General features: G+C 47.9%; 1 long non-coding RNA gene across 1 annotated transcript; it reads right to left on the minus strand.

Annotated features, from left to right (window-relative positions):
• Positions 1-10,606: 10,606 nt before the first annotated feature.
• Positions 10,607-16,089, minus strand: LOC120967171 (uncharacterized). Its single transcript, XR_005761063.3, has 4 exons — positions 15,196-16,089; positions 13,830-14,082; positions 12,855-13,034; positions 10,607-10,942 (listed from the first exon to the last, which is right to left on the minus strand). It is a non-coding gene; the product is annotated as an uncharacterized lncRNA (long non-coding RNA).
• Positions 16,090-17,442: the final 1,353 nt, after the last annotated feature.

The raw sequence follows: 17,442 nt of genomic DNA on the forward strand, positions 1-17,442 counted from the left end.
TTGGAGTACTGCTAGAATGTCATTATCATAGCATAGCACACTTGTATGAATCATACTCGCACCAATTATTTAATTTTGATATATTATTAAAGAGCTAGGTTATGTGTGGTGGTCAATCAGAAATGCATGCAGCTAGCAGCCTGTAGGTGGCTTGCTAGCTAGGATTTGACAGACACAAATTCAGAGAAGGAAGTTCACACATAAAAAGTAGCTCCAGCCTCACTGTTTTGACTTTGAACTCAAGAGACTAACAATGGTAAGAGATGTCAATGCATGCACCTAGTTGCAGCCTGTAGGTTTACACATGAAAGCATTGAGCAGATGTCAATGCATGTACAGTTTTTGCACTAACCTTTGATTTTAATTGACTCGTGTGATGTGTCCTCTTGTCCGGCAACTTCCTGGCCGCACCTCTGTCCATGTCAATATGTAGATGCATCACTGCCTCACCACCAGGTCCAAAAAAAGGCATCAGTCTGAGTGGCACCACGTCAAGATGTCCTTAAAGAATGTTATATCCATCAAAAGAGGGTGCGCTCTTACATTACATAACAGAGAGGGCGGAAAATGTGGATGAGCTACAGGCGACAGCGAGGGCGGACGGGGTGCCCAAGACAGGGGCATGGACACACACACGACACAGCTTATCAGTATTGATGCGCCATAATATGGGTAGAGAAATGGAGTTGTTGGATTGGGAGCAGAAAGGAACAACAAGGGGGGGAGGCGGGGATCCATTTATAGAGAGGAGCGTGGGCGTCATCGAGCGGGCGAGGAACGTGGGGAGGCATTGGATGGGAGAGGGATCCGCGTGAGTCTGCATGGATGGATGAGATGGGATGGGATCGAAGCAAGCCATGCAGGTTGGAAATGAGAGGGGCCTCGATCGATGCCATGGGCGGAGTAATGGAGGAGGCGGCGCCGCTGCATGCGTTGGTTTTGGTTTGGGAGAGGATTGAAGGAAGGTGCGCCTGATTTCAAGGTGGAAGCACGAGCCCTTTGATTTCTTTGTTGAAGTTATGGTTTCCTATAAAAAAGCAAGAGTAGTCCCTCAACTAACGCATCAGAGAGAAAGAGAGAGAGAGAGATCATAACGCCTGGTGGTTACCATCTCTGCATGCATGCATGCTTACATATCTGCAGGCTTGGTCAATTGCTTCGCTTAGCTTAACAAAATCAGATCTGTTCAATTGCATGTTCCGTTTAGGAAGAAGCAAGAAAGATCTCATGGATGGATGATATACTTTGCCTCTTCTCTTCCTTCATACTAGGAACCAACTAATACAATGGATGGAGGCATGTGGTTGCAGCTGGGCACGCGCAGGAGCAGCGGGAGGAGCACAGGAATACAATGGCATTAGCAGTATTGTCATGGCCATTTGTTTGCTGGCAACACCAAAAATAAATGCTAATCAGTTTGCACTCACCCAAGAAGGCTCCCATTTTCCAGGACATCAAACAAAACCTGGAGCTTGCCAACCCAGATCCCTGAAAATTAACCATACACTTATTCCAAATTACATTCCTTACTCATTTCTTCTTCTTCCCTTTTTGAGTTGTATAAGGGAACATTTACCACTCTAGTTGTACAACAGTCACACAGGCACCGAGCCGAGCCTTCTTCCACTGCGCAAGCATGGGTCGCGGACAACTGCAAAGTCGTGCCAACAAGACACCACATATGTATGTAGTATTAGTAAACCAGGAGCGCAAAAATTCGTCAGCCAAGACAGCAATGGGGGCGCTGCTAACCACTTCAATCATTTTTTTTAGAAAAGGGGATCTCCCCGGCCTCTGCATCAGAGTGATGCATACGGCCATCTTATTAACGAAAAATAAGGTTCTAACAAGGTTCCAAAGTCTCCGACTGAAAAGTAATAAAAAGACAGGTCACACAGAGCTAAAGAGGCTGGACACACAGACTAGCCAAAATAGGACGCCACAACCGGCTGGCTAAAGATAGATAGGTAAACTAATTGCCTATCCTATTACATGACCGCCATCCAAACCGGTTGAAGATATCCCGAGCTACCATCTCCCAGCGGATAGATCCAGTAACCAAATGCTCCCTGGCCTCCATCTGAGTGAGTAGCGACCATGAACGGATCACAGCCGTGGCTCGGAAAATAACCTGCAAAAAGTGAATACGTGATGTTCTGTTAAAAACCAAATCATTTCTGCAAGTCCAGATAGTCCACAACAAAGCGCAAACTCCAACACGAATATGTCTCGCTAAGTCAGGCTCAATCCCAGTGAGCCATGTCCCAAATAACGTAGTGATAGAATTCGGTGGATTAATATTAAAAGCAATGTGAACCGTCCGCCAAAGTACTCTGGCAAAAGGGCAATCAAAAAAGAGATGTTTGATCGTCTCGTCCCGATCACAGAAGCTACACCTCGTAGGTCCTGTCCAATTACGCTTAATCAAGTTATCCTTGGTTAAAATAATCTGTTTATGGACAAACCGCATAAACACTTTTATTTTCAACGGAACTTTGACAGCCTAAACATGCTTGGAGGTAGGAATGGAGCTCGAATTAATAACATCAATATACATTGATTTAACCGTGAATACTCCAGACCTAGTCAGTTTCCAGCGTAATACATCGGGTTGTTGAGAAAGATGGACATCCATTAGTCTCCGAACTAGACGGAGCCAATCTTCCCAACGATTGCCCACTAACGACCGTCTGAACTGAATATTAAGGGGGGTTGACTGAAACACCGTAGCAACGAACACCTCACGTCGTTGAACAATGCGATATAACGACGGATATTGAGTGGCCAAGGGTGTCTCGCCGAGCCAAGTATCCTCCCAGAAGCGTGTACTAGCGCCGTTACCAATGACAACCTTTGTCCTATTAAACAGAGATTGTTTGACTTTCATCAAGCCTTTCCAGAAAGGCGAGTCAGTTGGCCTGACTGTGACCTGGGACAAGGACTTTGTCTGAAGGTACTTGCTTCGAAGGATTTGGGCCCACATGGCATCAGTCTCAAAAGAAAGCTTCCACAGCCACTTGCTTAGAAGGCATCTGTTCTTAACTTCAAGATTCTCAATACCAAGACCCCCTTGGTCTTTCGGTCTACAGATGATATCCCATTTTGCAAGTCTGTATTTTCTTTTTAGATCATCACCCTGCCAAAAGAAACGCGATCGATAAAAGTCCAGTCTTTTCCTAACACTAACTGGGACTTGAAAGAACGATAAGAGAAACATAGGCATACTCGTGAGCACCGAATTAATCAGAATTAATCGGCCTCCATAAGACATGAGCTTACCCTTCCAACAACTCAGTTTCTTCTCAAACCGATCTTCGATGCACTTCCATTCTCTATTGGTCAGCTTTCTATGGTGGATTGGAATACCTAGGTAAGAGAAAGGTAAATCCCCCAAGTCGCACCCAAACAATTGCCGATAAGCCTCCTGTTCGTCTTTGGCTCTACCAAAGCAGAACAGCTCGTTCTTATGAAAATTAATCTTTAACTCGGTCAATTGTTCGAAGAGGCATAACACCAGCTTCATATTTCTCGCCTTGGCCAGGTCATGCTCCATAAAGATGATTGTATCATCAGCGTACTGAAGGATGGATACACCTCCATCAACCAGATGAGGGACCAAGCCACCCACTTGACCATTCTCCTTAGCCCTTCCTATCAAGATGGCTAACATATCAACCACAATGTTAAACAAGATAGGGGACATCAGATCTCCTTGTCTTAGGCCTTTATGTGTCTGGAAGTAATGACCAATATCGTCATTCACTTTAATTCCCACACTCCCTTTTTGCGTAAAGGATTCAACCTGGCGTCGCCAGGCTTCATCAAAGCCTTTCATACGCAATGCCTGTTGGAGAAATGGCCATTTAACTTTATCGTACGCTTTCTCGAAATCCACCTTAAAAATGACACCATCTAACTTCTTGGAATGGATTTCATGGAGCGTTTCATGAAGGACGACCACCCCTTCAAGGATGTTTCTGTCCGGCATGAAAGCAGTTTGGGATTGTTGCACCACAGAATGCGCAATCTGTGTGAGCCTATTAGTCCCGACCTTGGTGAAAATTTTAAAACTAACATTGAGAAGGCAGATCGGCCTGAACTGCTCAATTCTCACAGCATCCGTCTTCTTCAGAAGCAGTGTGATAGTTCCAAAATTCAAGTGAAATAATTGAAGCTGTCCAGAGAACAGATCATGAAACATAGGTAGCAAATCCCCCTTGAAAATATGCCAACACTTCTTGTAGAACTCCACCGGAAATCCATCTGGTCCGGGAGCCTTATTGTTTTTCAACTGTGCTATAGCATCAAACACCTCCTTCTCCGAAAACGGGGCAACCAGAATATCATTTTCCGCAGCCGAAAGTTGAGGCACATCCTCATTTCTGGACTCATCGAGAGATACACAGTTATCCTCCGGGGGTCCAAATAGCTGCCTATAATACTCGGTTATATATGTTTTTAGGTTATCCTGTCCTAAAATAGTGCCCTCATCTTGTTCAAGTTGGAATATTCTCTTCTTTCTGTGCTTACCATTAGCAATCAGATGAAAGAATTGAGTATTCGCATCCCCTTGGACCACTTTGCGAACCTTAGCCCGCAAAGCCCGCTTCAATTCTTCTTCGCGGAGAAGTTCTTTCAACCTCTTCTCTGCTTCAATCTTAACCTGGAGCTCAACAGGCATCAAAATCGTGGATTCAGCCTTAACGTCCAGATTCTGAATAAGAGAGAGGAGCATGTCCTTCTCAATCTTATATACCCCACTAAGGTGTTTAGCCCAACCCCGTAAGAAGCTTCTCAAACTCCTAATCTTATTTTGCCAACGCTCGACCGCGGTCCTACCGCCTACACCCTTCGCCCATTCCCTAGCGATCAGGTCTAGGAACCCTTCGCGTTCGAACCAGGCCATCTCAAAAGAAAATGTGCTTTTGTTTCCCACGTGGTTCGGCTCCCCTGAGTCAACGAACAGGGGTGTGTGATCGGAAAAACCCCGTGAAAGAGCTTGAACTGTCACAAGCGGGAACTTCTGTTCCCACTCCACACTCGCAAGAACGCGATCAAGCTTTTCGTACGTCGGGTTGGGCAAAGAGTTAGCCCAGGTAAACTTTCTACCAGAAAGCTCTATCTCCCTCAGATCCAGGCTTTCAATAATAGTATCGAACATGAACGACCACCTGCCGTCAAAGTTATCATTGTTCTTCTCCTCTCTCCTCCTAATGATGTTGAAATCTCCCCCAACTAAGATTGGAAGCTGCTCGGACCCACAAATCCGAACAAGATCCGCCAAAAATTCCGGTTTAAGCTCGGGCTGTGCGGCACCATAAACCGCCACCAATGCCCAGTTGAAACCATCAACCTTAGACCGGACTCGAAACTTAACCGCGAAGTCGCCCATGACTACACTCCGGACTTCAAGCGAATCGCATCTCACACCCAGCAAGATACCACCCGATCTTCCTCGCGGAGGGAGGCAATGCCAATCAAAATCAACACCACCCGCAAGAGAGGAAAGGAACTGGGGCGCAAAGTTGTCTCTACCAGTTTCCGATAGAGCAATAAAATCTAGACGATGCTCCAGAGATGCCTCAACAAGAAACCTTCTTTTAGCCAAGTCTTTCAGACCTCTGCTATTCCAAAAGATTCCTTTCATCACTCATCATGAAATTTTTTAGTAGTCCGAATCCTAGCACTTCGACGAACTGCAGAATCGGGGTAAATTTTCCGTTTCCACTTACGCTTGGGTTTGCTAGGTCCTGACTCCCGATCCTCATAACCGGGCTCAGCGGCACAAACAACTACATTCTCTATGGGCCTATCATCGTCCTCTGACTCATGATAGGATGGTGCTAAATCCACACACATATTATTGAGCACTCTAACCCCTAATGCATCAATCTCATTGTCATTCATGGGTTTAACCGCTGCAAGATTACGAATAGTTTCTAAGGCACGTTCCGCCTCCAAATCTAACAAATCATTCACCGAATTGGAAATCTCACTATCTGTAGCCCCGAGAGAAACTCCCAATTGGTTTGCATTATTTATAATCTCCTCATTAGAAAAATGCAATAAAGAGTTAGATATGTTGACGGACATACCAGTAGAGGTTGCAGCATCCTGAAGCTTAGCCACCCTCATGGCACACCGCTGCTGAATGTCGTCCACTTCCGGCTGTGTCTGGAGACGGGCACTCACCCGTCGCCCCTCAGACATCGGATCCGGGATCCCACCGAATGCAATCACCTTCTCCCGAGAGATCCTGGTCGGAGTAAGGCCTCCTGCCTCACCCCAACCGCCAGGCCGGTCCGTCTGCACGGACTGGCTCTCCCCACAGGACTGCACCGGTGGCGAACGGGGGGAAGGGAGTGCAAGGGTCGCCTGCCCTAACGCCCCCGAGTACCGCAGAGGCCACCAACATGGGCGCCTTAGGAGAAGGAGGCCCCGAGGCCACCTGCCCCGAGCCCCCCCCCCCCAAAGGCACCGACGCCACCAGCAGAGAGGAGCAGGCGACGGGATAGGAGGTATCCGTGGCCACCTGCCTCAGACCCCCTCCCAACGCAGAGAAGGACACGGGAGCCACCTGCCCCGAGTGCCCTACCTCAGCCGGAGAAGAGCGACCGGAGGCCACCTGCCCCAGGGTCCCTCCCGACAACCCATCCACAAACACTGGCGCCACGCCCTGAGGATGGAGAACGTGCTGAGCAGGAGAGAGAGTGGCCACCTGCCGACTCACCCCCACCCCTCCGCTGCCCGATATCGACGAAACCTCAGTAACCACAGGCAGAGAACAGTCAGAATCCTCAAACCCCAAAGCAGGCAACGCAAGCTCAAAAGCCTCGTCGGACTCAACCCGATCACTCCACAACCTCGGGGGTGCAGAAGCGGGTTCAAAAGACCCAAATCTCAGTGATGCCACAGGCAGCGAGGAGGGTGGCTCCGCCCCCTTCTCGGTCATCGCAGTGTCGGGCCCCGGTCCCTTGGACATCTGTCGTCCAGACTCCTCGACCGGCGGCTCCCTCGCTCCTGCGCTGCCGTCACCCTCGTGCATATCCACATCGGACCCGTGAGTCGCCGCAACCAAAAGGCTCTCATCCTCAAACTCAATAACCAAATCATAGATCCTGCCTCGATAAGCCCACTTAACCACTTCCGGCACATACTCAACGTTCAGAATACTGACCAAAACCCGAGCAATCCCGTGAGCTCTGGTGAACGCCATGTCCACTCGCTCAGGCTTCCCAATCAAAATACCCAAGCTGGCCACAACGCGAGCATCCTGCAAAGGCTTGGATGGGGCCCCGGAAAAACGCAACCACGCCTGAGTAAGCGGCGCACCCTGAGGCTCCACCAGCTTCCACTTGTGAAACTCAAGGATGCCATCAGTTCCCGGTACATTACACATCCCAAAACTCAGCAATCTCTGCAGGTCCTCAACCGAAGGAAACTCAACTCTGAACATCTTATCAGCGAGACTGACGAGGTCCCACTGGAAGTCCCCAGGGGCAAGCTCCCGAAGCCTCTGCACAATCTGCGTCTCAGAGACCTCCCCTCTGGCGACCTTAACAATCCCCGTAGTCATGCTCGGGGTCTCATCAGTAACCTCTCGCTCATACGGAGACTCAAAAAACGTGAGCTCAGCACAGTAAACGCCATACATCATAAGTGACGGTGCCTGCTCTCGCAAAAGCGGGCAGTCCCCGGAATCGTGCGCCGGCTTGCCGCAGGTGTCACATAGCCGAGCCACACACTCCGCAATGAAGTGGCCCTTGTCGCCACAACGATAGCAGAGCATCTTTTCCTTCTTACGCGCCCATTTGGACGCCCTATCCACCTCAGCCCTTTCCGTCCTATCCGCAGACACATCAGTCATAACCTCATTCTCAGGGACCTGGACAGTAGCAAGAGCCGTCACCACCTCCATAGCGTGACCGGTCAGAACTGGTTCCTTGGCAGCCCCGCTATCAGTCCCTGCTCGACAACAACAGGAGGGGGTGGTTGACGAGGACGGTATCGGCCCCCTCGGCCTCCCCGACCCCCCCGATGGCCACGGTAACCACCACGCTGCCGATTATCCGGACCAGACTGCCCCTCAACAAAGCCACCGGACGGGCCCAAGAACGGCCTCTCAGCTGTACCATCGCTTTGCCAAGCGTAACCTCGACCTCCACCCGTTGACGAAGAACCGCGGTGTTGTCCAGTCCCGTAGACATCGTAGCCGTCATCCCCCCATTGACCCCAGGGCACAACCACAGAGCCACCACCGTTGAACTGCGGCGGCGGACATGGGCGAGCAACGACGTGGGGAGGGGGGCCGGTCTGGGCAGCGGACCCGACGACACCGGCGCCTTCGGGGGAGGAGCCCCCCGGCCTGCAACGGTCAACACAGCCCCGTTGGCGGCCATCGGCCGAGGACCGGTAGCCGGCCCGCCTCGCCCGCCCGCCGACAAGATGGGAACCGGCGGCTTCCCGGCGGGCGCCACACCAAGGCCACCTGCCCCGCGTCCCGCCACAGCCTTGGGGGGGACCACTCCGCCCCGCCCAGCCCCAGGCGCCGGCGCCGGCGACACGCCCCGGCCACTTCCATGGCCCGGTGGCGGCGGCACAACTGCCCTCGCAGACCCGCTAGGTGCGGGCGACCGCTTGCCTGGAGGAGGCGCACCGCCAGGAGCAGGCGGCCTCTTGCCCGGAGGAGGCGCACCGCCAGGAGCGGCCATCATGCAGAGAGGAGGGATGCGGCGAGCCCGGCCCGGCCCCGCCAAACGGCGATGCGGCGCCCGACGCAGCGAAACCCTAGCACTCGTCGTGCGCGGCGAAGGGTTGGGAGACGACGAACGTAGCATGCATGCGCCCCCCTCGATCGTAATAATTGGACTCGACTCTGGCTGGGCCTCATACCCACCAGAACTCGGCCCACTCAAACCACACGGCCCAACAACTTGCGGCTCGACAAGGCCCAGCAAAAAATTCAAAACGCACCGTTCGAGCGTCTCGGATCTGGATCGCCGTGACCAGCTGCGACGCAGCCGCGGTCACCTCCGGCGCCGATCGAGAGCTCGTCCGGTGAGCAGCCTTCCGACCTGGCTGCTGTTTAGAAGCTACCACACCATGCTTCTTTTTCTTCCGCGTAACTTTCGTCCAACCATCCGAAGAGAAATAATCCGACAAAGTATGAGGCGGCAAAAATACCTTGGGAATTGGTCCTTTCCACGGCTTGATCTTCGTCGACGAGGATTTACCGTGTCCCTCCGTTTTCTGATCGAGAACCTTCTTGACCTGTTGACCTTTAGACGGATCTCGTATCATGCCCGAGTCAAACCGATGCATGATCGCGTTGGGCTCGGTCTCGTCAGACAAGATGCATCCGCCCTCACCTTCTTCGTCCGCATCGGTATCATCCGCAAGCACCCAAAATCGTCCTCCGATGTTTGGCTTAGGTGCTGCACTCTCGGAGTCCGACGCGAGATCGACTAATTCAATCGACTCCTCCACCAGCAAACTCTCCTGCACACACTCGAGAACGACAAATTGAAAATCATCAATAGCAAAACACGCACCCGCTTGGATCTGTTCGTCCACATCCAGATAGCGTCCCGCGAGAATGTCATGATCTCGATCTCGAACTGTCGTCCATCTAGATGCCGCATGATAGTAGAGGAAGCCATCTCTTCCCGATCCAATCTTGTGGTCATCACTGAATTGGATCCTCCATCTGATAGGGACCAAGAGAGGATCAGCCTGAATTAGAACCGCGTCGTCCTCCGATCCGTTCGACCCCCTCCGAATTGCCAGCGCTGGCGGCGACGGAGCCACGGTCTCCAGCACCGGCGACGATGTAGTCGCCCCCCCTGAATTGCCAGCGCCGACGGCGGCAGAGCCACGGTCGCCAGCACCGGCGGCGGTGGATCTGGAGGCCGCACCATTTCCGGCGGTGTGTCACAGATCGACCCCCTCCAAATTGCCAGCGCCGGCGGCGACGGAGCCACGGTCTCCAGCACCGGCGACGATGGAGCCGGCCCCCCCTGAATTGCCAGCGCCGGCGGCGGCAGAGCCAAGGTCGCCAGCACCGGCGGCGGTGGATCTGGAGGCCGCACCATTTCCGGCGGTGCTGATCAAGTACCTCGAGTAGTAAGCTGACACTTCTTCTCTTCCCATTGAACCATCTATTTTGGCTTCCTTGCTAGCAATATATCCCACCACTTCAATCATAATATGCAAATGCAAAATATCATGAAAAGGATGCACACGTATCAAGTTGAGGACACGTGATAAATTTGATCAAAAAAGCAGATCATGTTAGATTTGGAATTTTAAAACCCCTGACTGTTGGACCAGCGTTTTGCTTCGAAAGCAAGGAGCTCCGGTGCCAAATTACCCAATTTTCATGCAGGATGGAAATTTCAGTTTCAGGACAGAACAAAACCAGCCAATTCCAGTTTGTTAGTAATACTGCTGAATGGACAAAGTAGCCACCATTCATTCATTGCATTCTCTCATTGGGAATGAAGTAAAGATTCATCCAGAAAAGAGCCAAGCAATCTGCTTGGTATACCAAACATAGTATTTCACATTGACAAAGTGACTCCATGCCGCGGAAATAGGAATGTAAATGGCAAATAAGCAGGTTCTTCAAGTCTTGTTTAGTTAGCTTTACTTAGCTCCATAGTTCATTTTCCCCGAAAAGAAAACGAATAATTGAACTCTTAGATCATTAGTATGTTTAAACATGATTTAATGGGACCCGGTTTACATCTCTACATGGAAATACAATCCAAAGTTTACAACAGTGCATAGCACTCCCTAGACAAGACCAACATCACCATTCCATCTAACATCCGTTCGAAAAACCATTCGGATTCGGTCGACACCCAGCGAAACAAGGCTTTTTCAGAGCATCTCCTGGGATTTGCGCCAACCCTTTTTCTTCAACATCTCTCTTCTAGTCCTTCTGCAAAGCAAAATGCAAATGAGCTTCAAAAACCAGAGCAACTTCAAAGAACAGAGGTTTTACAATGGTGGTCCAAACAGACACTAAAGTCTCACACCAAATGTTGGTTGATACTGCCACGACAAAGCAACAACAACATGCTTTGCTCAAAACCAAAAAGGAGAGGAAACTATCCATTCCAGTGTCTATGCTTCTCTAGCCTAACTAGCCTCTGTGGTTATACAACTTGACATTCACTAGTTTTGCACCAACTAACAATCCATACAACAATATGGAACCAAATATTACTTGTTTGTATGTACATCATGACAGAACCTCCCGGGACATCCTTTGGCCATTCAAAGGACTCTAGTAAGCACTGGAATGTCAAGCCTGAACAAATCAAATAAGGTTGGGACCTGTCTACAATTCACATCTAAAATACAAATTACTGACAATTGCATCTGCAGCTGAACAAAATATTGTTTGTACCGAGAAAACTTTTAGCTATGCAAGGCGCTCTAACAAGCACTAGAATATCATAGACACATGATATGATTTCCCATACTATTTTCACAGTTTAATTTCATGAACTTAGTCCAGAATTAAATCATACACCAACATTGTGAACCTACAGCTACAGGATCAGAAACAGAAGCATATTATTCATTTGAATGTGCAACATGTAAAGTGAAACAGTCTTCATCATGACAAAAGGAAAAGAAAAGCTACAGAAACAGAACATGTTGAAATAATGCTGCATTGTTGCTAGTACATGAAGTTTGCCCCACTCAAATCTATCTAGATGAACTTGTTCAATGGACAAGTATAATAGAGGAAATGCCCCAGCTTTAAAGAACTGAATCTATGCAAATCACAAGACGATGTAAAATAAATGTGCAGGCATTTTGTTATCACCAGGACCAGAAGAACATTTCCAGGGTAACATTTGCATTGGTTTCATGAGTTAGACAACTGGCGCTTCAGATGTCATTCTTTCCCTTGGCTTGAACAACACGAGTTGCCCATTTCTCAGCCATGGAAGACCAGAAGAGAGATTATAAACAAAAATGAAAAGCGAGAAAGGTTTGGTTGGGTCGTTGAAGGAATCGAACTAATTGATGCCTGGCAATGAAACAAATTAGTATCCAACAGCTAATCCACCCAAGTAGTTGGCTGATTAACCCAGCCAGCAGTTCCCTGACAGGGATTCTACAGCTGCCATAAACTAACCATTGCAACAATTAGACGACAATTGACTCCGTATTCAGTTAATTACACTAGGCACAACTGTCGCTTTGGCACATCATCAAAGCTAAAGATAAGCTAGACCAAGACCACACATCCGAAACTGATCGCTACGCAGGGGTAAATACATGAAACGATGAAAATACCCGTATACTCCTAAGCACAACTCACCTATCCAGGAACAGAGCAGAACACTATGTTCTGTTTTTTCTATTTCTCGTTTACTCCCATGCAAAGGAAATATGCCAATTCTTTTTCGCAGAAATGATTTGTTTCATGCTAAAACTGATGCTCTCATCCAATGACCCAAAGATGTGAGTTCTCCCATATAGTGCAGGATATGACAAAAAAGAAGGATTTTCGCATACATATGGCAAAATCAAAGAGCTTCACCATTTTCTGTGTTTCATTGCCAGCAGATTTTGCTCAAAGTTATGCTATGCAAACACTAAATCAAAGAGCACCAAATATGTATGTAAACACCAACAGGAGCTATGCTACTATGTATCAAGCATAATCTGAATCTATGAACTACAACGTACAAATCTCAGAGACACACGCCTATAGCACACCTATGACTAAAAATCTCAATAGATAAACCCCCAGCCAAAGACTAAACATGATGATATTGTTCTTATCCCCCAGGACGAGCACAAGGGAGAGAGGGAGGAGACCACAAACTCACCAGAACCAAGGAAAAGACGACCACCACCTCATCATGCTGCAAGGGAAGTTGGAGTAGTGACCACGAAGGAAGTAGTCCACCAAAGCCGTAGTAGCCGAACACGGAGGTTACGACACAGCCAGCGGCATCTCATCGGTGATGGCGCCCAAAACAAAGGGGCATGCCGTCGAGTCAGCTTATCTATAATGAAAACAACACAACACGTCACGATACAAAGATGCATGGCATGCTGGCACAATATTCAAATATGCTCTTCAGATTCTACAACAGTCTAACAAGGACCTGTCGGCAAGTTGCAAATAACCAAAAGCTTCTTCTACAAAATGCAGATAATAAACCAAGCTTCAGTTGAAATATTGCCAATTTGCTCTCGACTAAAAAAAATGACACCTACCTATAAACCATTGTCGGGTTGGAAATAAAATCAGACAACTTTGCCAGCAGATTTTACTCAAAACATGCTATTATGTGAACACCAACAGAAGCTAAGCTACTATCTAGTGTACTCTAAATCAGTGAACTGCATTTTAGGAATCTCAGGAACACAAGCCAATAACACACCTATGACTAAAATCTGAATGGATAAACCTCAGCCAAAGACTAAACATGATGCTATTGTCCTTATCCCAAACTGGTCGCTATCAAACAGTAACATAGAATATCTATCTCCAATCCATTATACATATAGCATATGTAACCTGAAAACAGGGGCACCCTTTAGACATCTAAGATTAATTAGCAAGCCTAAGTAAATAGTTGCAATTCCCAAATTGTAACATCATGGCCATGATATCCAGTTGTTGAACACAGCCTAACCATCCACAAGCCCAAGCCAAGATCATGAACAGATAGCATATCAATAAGCCTCAACATGAGAACCGTAACAACACGGCACCATAGGCTGAACCACAAGAACTACTAAATCACCGGCTCGACAGCCGAAGCAGACAGAGAAAGGAGAGACCAGGGACTCACCTAAGTAGAGGGAGCCGAGGCCGAGGTTACAGGCCTCACCATCTCATCGGCACGAGAAGCAAGGTGAAGCACCACCATTTCCAGAGACCGCGATGACAAACACAAAATCACACCGAAGAGAGCTGCTGGTCACCGTGCACGCAACACCAGGACCAACCAAGGAGTGGTCACCTCTAATAACTGGATAGCAGTCCTCATGCAATCAAATATTAATGGTAATTCCTCCTGCTTAAATCTAGACGCACCACCAATGCTGCAACATTAACAGAAAAGGGCATCAGAAAAGCTACGAACGAGTTACAACACCGAATACATGTGACAAAATGATGTGAATCATAGTACACAAGCACAGTGGCAGGTTTGAGCTAGATTAGCATTTGTCAGTTGCACCTAGACAATACTGATACATCCAAATTATAAAGAGTGGTCAAGATTGAATTAACATATGTTTATATGGTTAAAAACAAACTGTTATGATCTCTAGAAGCCAAAAAAAGGTGTCAAGAACTGCAAGACATATGCTTTAGGTCTTCACGAAATCGATTGACCCAAAAGAAGTGAGTTCTCCCATATATAAGAGAAAAAGGAAGGATTTACACATACATGTGACAAAAGGATGTGAATCCTTGCTAATCCCTCAGCAATAGGATTGGTAACTTGACAGCAAACAGAGGTTCACCATTTTCTGTGTTTCATTACCAGCAGATTTTTCTCAAAGATATGCTATGTAAACACCAAATCAAATAGCATAATTTTTTTATGTAAACACCAACAGAAGCTAGGCTACTACTCCCTCCATTCCATATTACTTGTCGCTGATTTAGTACAAGTAATATGGAACGGAGGGAGTATCTAGCATAATCTGAATCTATGAACTGCACCGTACGAATCTCAGAAACACACGCCTATAGCACACCTATGACCAACAACTAAATAGATAAACCCCAGCCAAATACTAAACATGATGCTGTTGTTCTCATCCCAAACTGATCGTTATCAAACAGTAGCACAAAATACCTCCCTCCAGTTCATTATACATATAGCATATATAACCTGAAAACAGGGGCACGTTTGAGACATATAAGATTATTTACCAAGCCTAAGTAATCAGTTGGAATTCCCAAATTCTAACATCATGACCATGATATCCAGTTGTTAAATAGAGCCTAACCATCCACAAACCCAAGCCATCATCATTAACAAAGACCATATCAACAAGCCTCGACATGTCAACAGTAACAATATGGCACCATAGGCCAAACCACAAGCACCACAACATCATCGGCTCAACGGCCAGAGCAGACGCCATAGCTCAAAGGCTATTTCCCGGAGCAGACACAGGAGAAAGGAAAGACTAAGGACTCACCTAAGTAGAGGCAGCCAGGGAGGTAGTCGTGGGAGCCGAGGTTATGGGCCCCATCGCCTCGTCGGCGCTGGAAGCAAGGCAGCACACCACCATCATCGGAGACCGCGATGACAACCATCAGGTCGCCCTGACGAGAGCTGCTAGTCCATGTGCAAGCGATGTCAGGACCAACCAAGGAGTGGTCACCTATTTTACAAGACTTGTGACTTCCAGGCCTGATACTTAGGGATTTGACCCCTATTGTTTTTCCTAGACTGCCCACATCACATCAGGCACACAGTCTGGTATAGGACTGCTGGATAAGCTTGACAACTGTGAGACTACTACACATGTGGCATGCATCAACTTCTCTCCCTCCTTCAGCCTGTGGCTTCCTGTAATATTCGAAGAAACTACTTGAGTCAGCTCTCTCTATAATGCAACACAACACGGTACAACACAAATATGCATGGCATGCTGGCAAAATATTCAAATACGCTCTTCAGATTCTACAACAGTCTAACAAGGACACATCATTGAGTTGCAAATAACCAAACGCTTCTTCTACATAGTGCATATAATAAACCAAGCTTCAGTTGAAACATTGCCAATTTGCTCTCGAATGATAAACAGACACCTACCTATAATCCATTGGTTGGAAATAAAATCATACTCCCTCCATTTCTAAATATAATCCATTTTAGAGATTTCAATATGGACTACATACGGATGAATATAGACAACCGTATGTAGTCCATACTGGAAACTCTTAAAGGTCTTATATTTAGAAACAGAGGGAGTACAACTTCACCAGCAGATTTTGCTCGAAGACATGCCATCATCATATTATGTGAACACCAACAGAAGATAAGGTACTATCTAGTTTAATCTGCATCAATGAACTGCACTGTAGGAATATCAGGACCACAACACAAGACAGAAAAAAGATGATGACTAAACAGGTAAGAACAGGTTAATGGATCTTCACATTGTACGACAGTCTAACAAGGACACATGAGCTGGAAATAACCAAAAAAAATCGAGGTCTAACAAGGACGGGCACAAGGAAGAGAGGGATGATACCACAAACTCACCAGAGCCGAGGATGAGATGGCCACCACCTCATCCCGCTGAGGGGAAGTCGGAGTAGTGGCCGAGAAGGAGGTAGTCCACTAAAGTCATAGTAGCCGAACATGGAGGTTACGACACATCCAGTGCCATCCCGTCGGTGATGGCGCCCAAAACAGAGGGGCCCGGATGTTTGGTCACCAAGCGACACCACTGTCGGGCACCTTTAGCAGCTGAATCAGACACCTACCTATAAACTAATCAGGTTGGAAATAAATCATACAACTTTACCAGCATATTTTGCTCAAAGACATCCTATTATTTGAACACCAACAGAAGCTAAGCTACTCTCTAGCATAATCTGAATTAATGAAGTGCACTGTAGGAATCTCAGGAACACACACCAATAGCACACCTATGACTATACAGGGGACACTGGGGTTGCACGAGATCGGCCAATACTTGCTCCTTTGGCAAGCTTTGAGCCACATCACTCTCTCGAATGAGCCGGACTGCTTGCTCTGGAGGTGGACGGCCAACGGACGCTACTCGGCGCAATCACTACAAAAAAAAGACACATCCGTGACATTTTGGGCCGAACGAATTTTTTTTTCTGTCATACTTATGGCACTTCTATGACAATAATTTTGACAAAACACGGTATCATCATAGATGTGGTGGGGTCCTACTTCTATGACAAAAAATCATGATAGAAAATGGGCTTTTCATCCTGGGCGGGCTAGAGACGCAGCTGCATGACATTCTTTGGGCCGTCCATGACGGAAAAAACCGTGGTAGAAGCGAGGGCGAGGAAAATATCGGGGTGTTCCCGGTTACGGTGGGTGGTCGGGGCCGAGCGATGCGCGTTTCTCTCGTACACGCACGCACGTGGGTGCGAGGCGTTGGGCTCTAACTGAACCCGAGCGATTGCACTGCAGGCTATGCGTTATTGAACCCGAGCGATCGATCAATGGCTGTTAACTGAACCCGATCAAGCGATTCCTTCGCTACTGCTGCTAACTGAAGCCGATCGATGCTGCCTCTGGATGAACAGTGAGTGTTGCTAGGGGTTTGGATGAACAGTTCCCGGTGGGGGTGGATGAACAGGACCCCGTGGTGTTGCCACTGGATGAACAAGACCCCGATCGATCGAGCCGGTTGGGGCTGGATGAACAGGACCCCGTGGAGGGCTGGATGAAT

This window comes from Aegilops tauschii, chromosome 1 (genome assembly GCF_002575655.3).
Source record: "Aegilops tauschii subsp. strangulata cultivar AL8/78 chromosome 1, Aet v6.0, whole genome shotgun sequence".
In the NCBI taxonomy this organism is placed as follows: Eukaryota; Viridiplantae; Streptophyta; class Magnoliopsida; order Poales; family Poaceae; genus Aegilops; species Aegilops tauschii.